The 11,220-nt window shown below is 32.2% G+C and overlaps 1 non-coding gene across 1 annotated transcript; it reads left to right on the forward strand.

Moving 5' to 3' along the window:
- The first annotated feature begins 1,872 nt into the window (after positions 1-1,872).
- On the forward strand, positions 1,873-1,952 carry TRNAL-UAG (transfer RNA leucine (anticodon UAG)). Its single transcript has one exon. It is a non-coding gene; the product is annotated as a tRNA-Leu (tRNA).
- Positions 1,953-11,220: the final 9,268 nt, after the last annotated feature.

Here is an 11,220-nt window from a genome sequence, read left to right on the forward strand (position 1 = left end):
GAGAGGTGGAATACCACAAAGAGAAAGGGTTCCTAATAAAAAAGCAATTTTTGTAATTGGAACATGTTTTGTTAAACCACCCATAAGAACCATATTTTGACTCTTATCCGGAGAATAGCCAACAATACCTTCCATTGAATGAATAATGGATCCAGATCCTAAAAACAACAATGCTTTCGAATAAGCATGAGTAATCAAATGAAATAAAGCGGCTCGATAGGAACCCATACCTAAAGCTAACATCGTATAACCCAATTGAGACATTGTAGAATAAGCTAAACCTCTCTTAATATCTTTTTGAGCAAAAGCTAAAGTAGCTCCTAATAGTACTGTTATTATACCTATCAAAGCTATTAGCTTCATTATGTAAGGTATAACTACGAAAAGAGGAAGAAGTCGAGCTACAAGAAAAATTCCCGCTGCTACCATGGTAGCAGCATGTATTAGAGCCGAAATAGGGGTAGGTCCTTCCATGGCATCCGGTAACCACACATGAAGGGGGAATTGCGCCGATTTAGCAATTGCACCGGAAAATAATAGGAAAGCGCACAAGGTAACAAATAAAAAATGAACCTCATTATCATTATTATAAATCAAGTTATTGAATATTTCAAACAAATCCTGAAATTCGAAACTGCCTGTTATCCAATAAAGACCTAAAATTCCTAATAATAAACCAAAATCGCCTACACGATTAGTTACGAATGCTTTTTGACAAGCATTGGACACAATAGGTCGTGTGAACCAAAAACCTATTAATAGGTAAGAGCACATTCCAACCAATTCCCAAAAGATATAAATTTGGATTAAATTCGAACTGGTAACTAATCCCAGCATTGAAGTATTGAAAAAACTCATATAAACAAAAAATCTCAAATAGCCTTGATCATGAGACATATAACTGTCACTATAAACAAGAACCAAAATTCCAACCGTAGTAATTAATATTAACAAAATAGAAGTAAGGGGGTCAATCAAGTGCCCGAACTCTAAGGAAAAATCATTGTTGATGGTCCAAGACCATACATATTGATAAATGGAACTGCTATTTATTTGCTGAATAAACAGATCGGTCGAAAAAACCATAACTATACTTAACAATAAAACACTGGGAAAAGCCCATATACGGTGAAGCTTTTTTGTTGACACCGGAAAAAGTAGCAGTCCCATTCCTATTAACATAGGGACTGGAAGTGTAACGAAAGATATAATCCATAAATATTGATATGTATGTTCCATAAAAAAAATCTTATTATTTTTAATTAAAAAAAAAAAAAATGAATTCTTTCTTGTTTATGATTCATTGACTCTTATCTCTTTTTAATTTTTAAAGAATCAGTAAATCAAAAAAAAAAAATGAATTAAGTTTAACTTATTTTATAACTGTCTTGACAATTTTTATTTTTAATCACTCTAGAAAATAGAACCTTTGATGCCTTCAATCCAATTAAAAGAAGTACCAGGTAGATAAAAATGTGTAAATTTTGACTGATCTAGTTTAGATCATATGTTTGGGCTGGATAATGTATCAAGGTATATACATTAAATTAGATAAGATTTTTCAATTTTAAAGAATTTAAAAGTCCGGGACAGAACTCGAAACTTTTTTGTTATATTATATGTCCATAAATCAATACCTAATGGGGTTGCTAAACCTTAACACAAATTTTCTACCTAACGAAACCCTAAGGATTAATACAATAAAATAGTTTCAGAAATCCCTTGAATGGAATGTTGAAATTGAAAAAATGAAAAAAAAAATTCATTTTTTTTTTTTTCATTAATTTTAATGTTTCTAAAAAAATATTACATTGAATTAACTCCTTCAAGCTCGCCGATTGAATAAAAAAAGGTTATTATAATTTTGAGCAAGCCGCCATGGTGAAATCGGTAGACACGCTGCTCTTAGGAAGCAGTGCTAGAGCATCTCGGTTCGAGTCCGAGTGGCGGCATAACATTTTTAAATTATCTATTTTAAAATTATCTAATTATTAAAAGCATAGAATAAATCCTATAATGAATTCAATTCCGTATGTAGAATTATGGATAATTAAAGTATTCCCCCCTTTTTTTTATGATATTTTTGACTTTAGAACATATATTAACTCATATATCTTTTTCGGTCGTTTCAATTGTAATTATAATTCATTTTCTAACCTTATTAGTCAATGAATTCGTGGGACTCTATGATTCGTCAGAAAAAGGCATGTTAACTACTTTTTTCTGCCTAACAGGATTACTAATTACTCGTTGGATTTATTCGGGACATTTACCAATAAGTGATTTATACGAATCATTAATATTTCTTTCATGGATTTTCTCTATTATTCATATGGTTCCATATTTTAAAAAACATAAAAATTATTTAAGCACAATAACCGCACCAAGTACTTTTTTTACCCAAGGCTTTGCTACTTGGGGTCTTTTAACCGACATGCATCAATCTAAAATCTTAGTACCTGCTCTCCAATCCCAGTGGTTAATAATGCACGTAAGTATGATGGTATCGGGCTATGCAGCTCTTTTATGTGGATCATTATTGTCAGCAGCACTTCTAGTAATTACATTTCGAAAAGTCATAAGAATTGTTGGTAAAAACAATAATTTATTAAATGATTCATTTCCCGTTGATGAGATCCAATACATGATGGAAAAAAAAAGTATTTTTAAAAATACTTTTTTTCCTTCTTCTAGGAATTATTACAGGTTTCAATTGATTCAACAATTAGATCATTGGGGTTTTCGTATTCTTAGTATAGGGTTTCTTTTTTTAACCATAGGTATTCTTTCAGGAGCAGTCTGGGCTAATGAAGCATGGGGATCATATTGGAATTGGGACCCAAAAGAAACTTGGGCATTTATTACTTGGACCATATTCGCGATTTATTTCCATACTCGAACAAATAAGAATTTGGAAGGTTTAAATTCTGCAATTGTCGCTTCTATCGGTTTTCTTATAATCTGGATATGCTATTTTGGGGTTAATTTATTAGGAATAGGACTACATAGTTATGGTTCATTTACATTAATATCTAATTGAATTGAAGAAAGAGTTTGACAAATATAACCATAGGACAGCTTAACATATATATAAGAAGCTTCAGGTAAGTCGTTGAGAACCTTTTGAATCACTCAAGTAATGGAGTGATTCAAAAGGTTCTCGCAAATGCTAAACATATCTGATTACAATTCCGTTTTTTTTTTTTATTTTATAATAACTAATAACTACCTATAAAATTATAATAATTACCTATAAAATAAAAAAAAAATTAGCTATAAAAATAATTAGATAGAATAGCTTCGACCTTGTCAACTGATAATGAGAAAACGAAATCCGGATAAATACCAATACTGATTACAGGCAGAAGGATAGCAATCGAAACAAATAATTCTCGTGGTCCAGAATCAAAAAAATAAGAATTTGTGGCATTAAACAGCTTGTATCCATAGAACATCTGGCGTAACATAGATAATAAATAAATAGGAGTCAATATCGTTCCAACTGCCGTTACAAAAGTAATTAGTATTTTTGGCATTAAAAAATATTTTTTGGCGGTAATTATTCCAAAAAATACTACCAATTCCGCAAAAAAACCGCTCATGCCCGGTAATGCAAGAGAAGCTAATGATAAGATACTGAACATCATGAATATTTTTGGCATTAGGGTAGCCATTCCGCCCATTTCGTCAAGATAAACAAGACGTATTCTATCATAACTTGTTCCTGACAAGAAAAAAAGCGCAGCGCCAATAAATCCATGAGATATTATTTGTAAAATGGCCCCGTTGAGTCCCATATCGCTTATAGAGCAAATTCCTATAATTGTAAAACCCATATGAGATACAGAAGAATAGGCTATTCTTTTTTTTAAATTTTTTTGACCAGAAGATGTTGAAGCTGCATAGATTATTTGTATTGCACCTACTATTATCAACCAAGAAGAAAATATAGAATGGGCGTGGGATAATAATTCCATATTTATTCGAACCAATCCGTATGCTCCCATTTTTAATAAGATTCCAGCTAAAAGCATACAAGTACTGTAATGTGCTTCTCCATGGGTGTCTGGTAACCATGTATGTAAGGGTATAATCGGTGATTTGACAGCAAAAGCAATAAGAAATCCAATATAGAATAGTATTTCCAAGGTCACAGGATATGATTGATTAGCTGATGTTTCAAAATTGAATGTTGGTTCATTGGAAGCATAGAAAGCGATACCTAAGGCCCCCATTAATAAAAAAACAGAACTTCCTGCAGTATACAAAATAAATTTTGTAGCTGAATACAGACGTTGCTTTCCCCCCCACATGGCTAGAAGTAGATAAACAGGAATTAATTCTAACTCCCACATAATGAAAAAAAGTAAAAGATTTTGAGAAGAAAATAATCCTATTTGACCACTATACATTGCTAACATCAAAAAATGAAATAATCGGGAATCCCGAGTAATTGGCCGAGCCGCTAAAGTAGCTAAAGTGGTGATAAATCCGGTCAGTAAAATAGGTCCTAGAGAAAGTCCATCTATTCCTAATCTCCAGTAAAAATCAAAAAAATTAATCCATTTATAAGACTCCGTCAATTGGATTAAGGGATCGTCCAATTGGAAATAATAAGCGAATGCATAGGTCATTAAAAGGAGTTCTAGTACACATATAAATATAGTATACCACCTAATTACCTTATTTCCTCTATGAGGGAAAACGAAAATCAAGAAACCCGCGGATATTGGTAAACCTACAAATATTGTTAACCAAGGAAAAGAATTCGTGGTAAAGACAAGATACACTTGGACAAGAAAAACCCGTACTCGAAAACCTAATCTATTTTTTTTTTTTATTATTATTTTTTTTCGAGTACGGGTTTTTGTCGGTAAACAAAAAATCAAATGTATTCAAGTGGTTTTTTCTGGAAAGTATTAATAAGCTAGACCCATGCTTCGAGTTGTTTCATGCCATAGATAAACTCGAACACTCAAGAAATCTGTTGGACAGGCGGATTCGCATCTCTTACAGCCAACACAGTCTTCTGTTCTTGGAGCAGAAGCAATTTGCTTAGCTTTACACCCGTCCCAAGGTATCATTTCTAATACATCCGTGGGGCAGGCCCGGACACATTGAGTACACCCTATACATGTATCATAGATTTTTACTGAATGTGACATTGGATCTATAATTTTTTTTTTTTTTTTACGTCATAAATTTTCGATCTAGTAAATTTTTAAATAAATCATATATTTAGACACCAGATGAATCAATGATTTATCATAATTTGTCTATTCAATTTCGGATCGACTCATGAGATAGAACCAAGATACTTTAATTTCTTACGTTTTCGTAAACATTATCAGATATGCTATGTATTATAGATGTCAATTCAAATTAATGAATCTAAATATTTTATATGATTAATACTACTTATTCAACAAATTCAATTGATTGATACGGATTGATTTTCTGTTACGATAAATTGACGAAACTATAGCCGGCCCGATAGCTGCTTCAGCGGCTGCGATAGATATAACAAAAATTGATAAAATATTTCCTTTTAATTGTCGACTATCAAAAAAATCAGAAAATGTTACGAAATTTATATTGACGGCATTCAATATAAGTTCAAGACACATAAGGGCTCTAACCATATTTCGACTCGTGATCAATCCATAGATACCGATAGAAAATAAATAAGCACTCAAACCAAGCACATATTCGAGCATCATCGCCCAACTCCTTATCGATTTCGATTTATTTCAATATGAACAATGAACAACAATTTAACATCAACAGATTAGATTGACTAGAATAAGAATATCACAAGTACAAAACAAAAAAAAAAAAATAGATTGGAATATAGATCGAATAAAAGAATAAAAGAATTTATATATGAATAATCTTAAAATAAATGTGATAACATAGAATAAAGTCTGATTTGGATTGCGATTGCCGATTTAAAAGATTTATTACTGACGAGCCGTGGCAATCGCACCTATCAAAGCAACTAAAAGAATTATTGAAATAAATTCAAATGGAAGAAAAAAATCTGTTGATAAATGAATTCCAATTTGTTGACCATTACTTACCAAATCTTGCTCTATAATCTGGTTTGCTTTTGTAGTCCAAATAATCCCATACCATGTTGTATTTGAAATAATAGTAATTAGTAAAACAAAAAGACTTGTACAAATTAGAGAAGTAAGACCATTCCCAACAGTCCAAAGATTGAAATCTTTGTAATATTCTGAACCATTCATGAACATCACAGCAAATAAAATTAAAACATTTATAGCTCCCACATAAATAAGGAGCTGCGCCGCAGCTACAAAATGAGAGTTTGATAAAATATAGAATAAGGATATACAAACAAGAACCAATCCTAATGAAAAGGCAGAAAAAATTGGATTGGTAAGTAATACCACTCCTAGACCTCCTAATATAAGACCTAATCCTAGAAAGACTAAAAGAAAATCATGTATTGGTCCAGGTAAATTCATTGTACGTAAAATAAAAGATAAAAAAATCAAATTCTTTTTTTTTCATGACTTTATTGACCCGACCAGGAAAAACTTATTTAGAATGGGTTCCTAATTGAATTAAATCCTAAAAGGTTTAAATTACTGTAGTACCGCTATCGGACTAATCTCATTCTTTCTCGAAAAAATAAAAATTGACACTTTCATTTTTATTTCTATTTCGAAATAGAAATAATTATGGATAGAATTATGACTATATTAATAGATTTTCAATCCAAATTAAGCTGCGCTGCAATTCTTACCAATCAATCAAATCCAATCGCTAGTTGGGATTTGTAGCTTTTGTAGTTATTGACCAAACAAAATGAAAAAAAAAATATTTCAGACTTTTAGATCAAACCTAGATCTTTGTTTAATGATTAAAAATGACTCTTCAATCAATCTTTAATCAAAGGGGGTTTGCCCATTTTGATTAAAGATTGAGGTGAATTCGAAATTGTTCGAATTGTATAATCGTCAATTACTGACATTGGTAAACGACCTAAAGCAATTTGGTTATAATTCAATTCGTGACGATTATAGGTAGAAAGTTCATATTCTTCAGTCATTGATAAACAATTAGTTGGACAATACTCAACACAGTTGCCACAAAATATACAGATTCCGAAATCAATACTGTAATTAAGCAATCGTTTCTTTCGAATATTAGTTTCCAATTCCCAATCAACAACAGGTAAATCTATAGGACATACACGAACACATACTTCACAAGCAATGCATTTATCAAATTCAAAATGGATTCGACCGCGGAAACGCTCCGATGTGATTAATTTTTCATAAGGATATTGAATAGTTACAGGTAAACGATTTACGTGGGATAAGGTAGTCATGAAACTTTGACCAATGTACCTTGCAGCCCGTATGGTTTGTTGACCATAATTCATGAACCCAGTTACCATAGGGAACATATCGTGAATCTCTATGAATAATTTTATATTTGTTTCTTTATCTTGTTTGAGACAAACTATAAATATAGAAAAGAATTACTTTATAGTGAAAAGAGTTGGGAAGAGGTTGTTAATAATAGATTGCCAAGAGAAATAGGTAAAAGAAATTTCCATCCAAGATTTAATAGTTGGTCCATTCTTAGTCTAGGTAAAGTCCATCTTGTTGTGATAGGAATGAACAAGAACAAATAAGTTTTAACCAATGTAATAAGAATACCCATTGTTGTTCCAAAGACTCTACCTACTTTATTTATTTCAAAATCAAAAAACTCCGGAACGGATATGTACGGAATAGAGATATTCCAACCGCCCAAGTAAAGAACTGCTACAAATAATGAAGAGACTAATAAGTTTAGATAGGAAGCAACATAAAATAAACCAAATTTGATACCCGAATATTCGGTTTGATAACCTGCTACTAATTCTTCTTCTGCTTCTGGTAAATCAAAAGGTAATCTCTCACATTCTGCTAGGGAAGAAATGAAAAAAATAATAAATCCTATAGGTTGACGCCACAAATTCCATCCCCCCAAACCATATTTTGATTGTGCCTCAACTATATCAACTGTACTTGAACTGTTAGATAATCATAGTCGGTGATGACATCACTGTTCCCATCGCTATTACAGAACCATACATGAGATTTTCACCTCATATGGCTCCTCGAAGGCCATAAATAAATCTAAGGGCCAGATCATATTATTTATCTCGATATATTTGTAGGATAAATAGGATCCAAATCTATCGGATGCCCCCCCAATTCCAAAATTTGACCAATGTAATTCTGTCTGTTATAATACTAAAATAAAGTACTTCTGAATTGATCTCATCTTTTAAGAATTTCAATTTTTCTTTCTTGAGCAATAACTTAAATCTTTCAATAAAATACTTCTTGTAGAAATACCAATAAATATTTTAACCTATCATTTTCGATTACGAAAAATAATTAGACAGTCCATTATTTCATGAATTATGACACGAATTCGATTTCTATGAATATCGATATAGGAAAGAAAGAAGAAAAAGGATCTCTTTTTTTTCTTTTTCTATTGTAATTCTATTCTTTTTTTTTTGTTCCTATTCTTCCTTCTGAAAAAAAAAAAAGGTAAAGGATTAGTTCGTTCCTGATAGTCATTTGTTTAATTGGTGGATAGGAGCGTACTCTGGATCGGAATCATGGGGAGTACTGCCTGATCATTTCTACTAATTTAAAGCCCCAATTAATATTCTTTTATTTTGGATAATTCTATTACTAATCTTTTATGTATCTTGGTGTTCCTAACCATCCACTCATTTTTATTTTTACTCAACTGCTCGGTAGCATTACAGTAATATATATATATATAAATGATAGTAAAAACTCACTAAGGTTGATTCTTTGAGTCCGCTTTCAAGCCAGGATGACTAATCAACCAATTTTGGGACAAATGATCTCATCTTCTTATGTTTATTTCTGCTTTACTGTTGTACATAAGAAATGAGTCTCGATTTTTTTTACTGCAAATTTAGAAGCTGTTTTCTTTCACTCATATAACTATCTAATTTAGTTCATCAATTCAAATGATGAATAAAAAAATAAAGATATATATTCAATTAATTTCACCTTCTTCCTAATAAAGAAAAAGGGAATAGGGAAAAATTTATGTTTCAACGAATCGCACGTAGAGATATGGATAATACACAGAGAGTTAATGGTATTTCATAACTAATCGATTGAGCGGCAGCTCGTAGACCACCTAAAAAGGAATATTTATTATTTGATCCATATCCTGACATAAGAAGTCCAATGGGAGCAATACTTGAAATGGCAATCCATAAAAAGACGCCGATATTTAGATCCGCTAAAACAAAGTGATAGCCAAAAGGAATTACTGAATAGCTTAATAGAGTTGATATGACTGCTATGGATGGTCCGATACTGAATAAACGAGTATCTCCTCTAGATGGAAAAAGATTTTCTTTGAAAAGTAGTTTTGTTCCATCCGCTAGAGCTTGAAGAACTCCAAAAGGACCGGCATATTCAGGTCCAATACGTTGTTGTATCCCTGCAGAAATTTCTCTTTCTAACCACACAATTACTAGTATGCCTATCGTGATTCCCAATACAAGAGTCAAAATAGGGACAAGCATCCATATAATTCCATAGACCTCGTTTAAGGATTTCAATCTGGAAAAAGAATTGATAGCTTGTACTGTTGTTGTATCAATTATCATTTCAACGATCAACTTCCCCCATAATAATATCTATGCTACCTAGTATTGTCATAATATCAGCCAATTTCATTCTTTTAATTAATTGAGGAAGAATTTGCAAATTGATAAAACCCGGCGGGCGAATTTTCCATCTCCAAGGAAAACTACTTTGATCCCCTATTAGAAAAATTCCCAACTCTCCCTTTGGTGCTTCAACTCGAACATAAAGTTCTTGTTTCGGCAATTCAAAGGCGGGAGAAGTTTTTTTACTAATAAATCGATATTCAAAATCATTCCATTCTCGATTCCTTTCTCTATCAAAACTTCGAGTTTCTAAATTTTCATAAGGCCCCCCTGGAATCCCTTCCAAAGCCTGTTGAATAATTTTTACGGATTCCGTCATTTCACCAATTCGGACTAAATAACGAGCTAAGGAATCCCCTTCTTTTTGCCACTGGACTCCCCAATCAAATTCGTCATAACACTCATAATGATCAACTTTACGAAGATCCCATCGTACTCCGGAAGCTCGTAGCATTGGTCCTGATAAACCCCAATTTATTGCTTCCTCTGCACTAACAATACCTATTCCTTCAACGCGTTCTAAAAAAATAGGATTTCGCGTAATAAGTTTTTGATATTCAGCAACTCCTGTTAAAAAATAATCGCAGAAATCCAAACATTTATCTAGCCAGCCATGAGGTAGATCAGCTGCTACTCCTCCGATACGAAAATAATTATGCATCATTCTCATACCAGTGGCAGCTTCGAATAAATCATATATTAACTCTCTTTCTCTAAAAATATAGAAGAAAGGGGTCTGCCCACCAATATCTGCCATAAAAGGGCCAAGCCATAAGAGATGAGAAGCTATACGACTCAACTCCAACATAATTACTCTGATATAGCTAGCTCTTTTAGGTACTTGAATATTTCCCAACTGTTCCGGTCCATTTATTGTTATCGCTTCTGTAAACATAGTAGCTAAATAATCCCAACGTGTTACATAAGGCAAATATTGTATAATTGTTCGGTTTTCCGCAATTTTTTCCATCCCTCTGTGTAAATAACCTAATATTGGTTCGCAGTCAATAACATCTTCACCGTCTAGACTAAGGATGAGTCGAAGAACGCCATGCATTGATGGGTGGTGGGGACCCATATTGACTATCATAAAGTCCTTTCTTGTAGCTGGTACATTCATAGGGGGTTCCTCGATTTATTTTTCCATGAATTACTGAAAACGAAAAGAAGTTCATCAAAATTCAAGTTTAAGATCTAATAAATCAAATAATAAAAAAAAAAAAAAAGACTCTTCAAATTAACGAGTTTTTGATTCCCGAATGTTCAACTGGCTAATTAATTCTTTATAACGTACTCCATTTTTCTTTGCCAAATAAGACAGTAGTCGTTGGCGTTTTCCTAGAATTTTCCGTAAACCTCTTTGAGATAAATAGTCTTTTCTATGTAATTCCAAATGTGAAGTAAGTCTTCGTATCTTATTAGTAAAAGTTACTATTTGAAATTCAACGGATCCCTTGTTTTCTTTT

The sequence above is a fragment of the Populus euphratica genome, unplaced genomic scaffold (assembly GCF_000495115.2).
Source record: "Populus euphratica unplaced genomic scaffold, PopEup_1.0 scaffold25.1, whole genome shotgun sequence".
Classification (NCBI taxonomy): Eukaryota; Viridiplantae; Streptophyta; class Magnoliopsida; order Malpighiales; family Salicaceae; genus Populus; species Populus euphratica.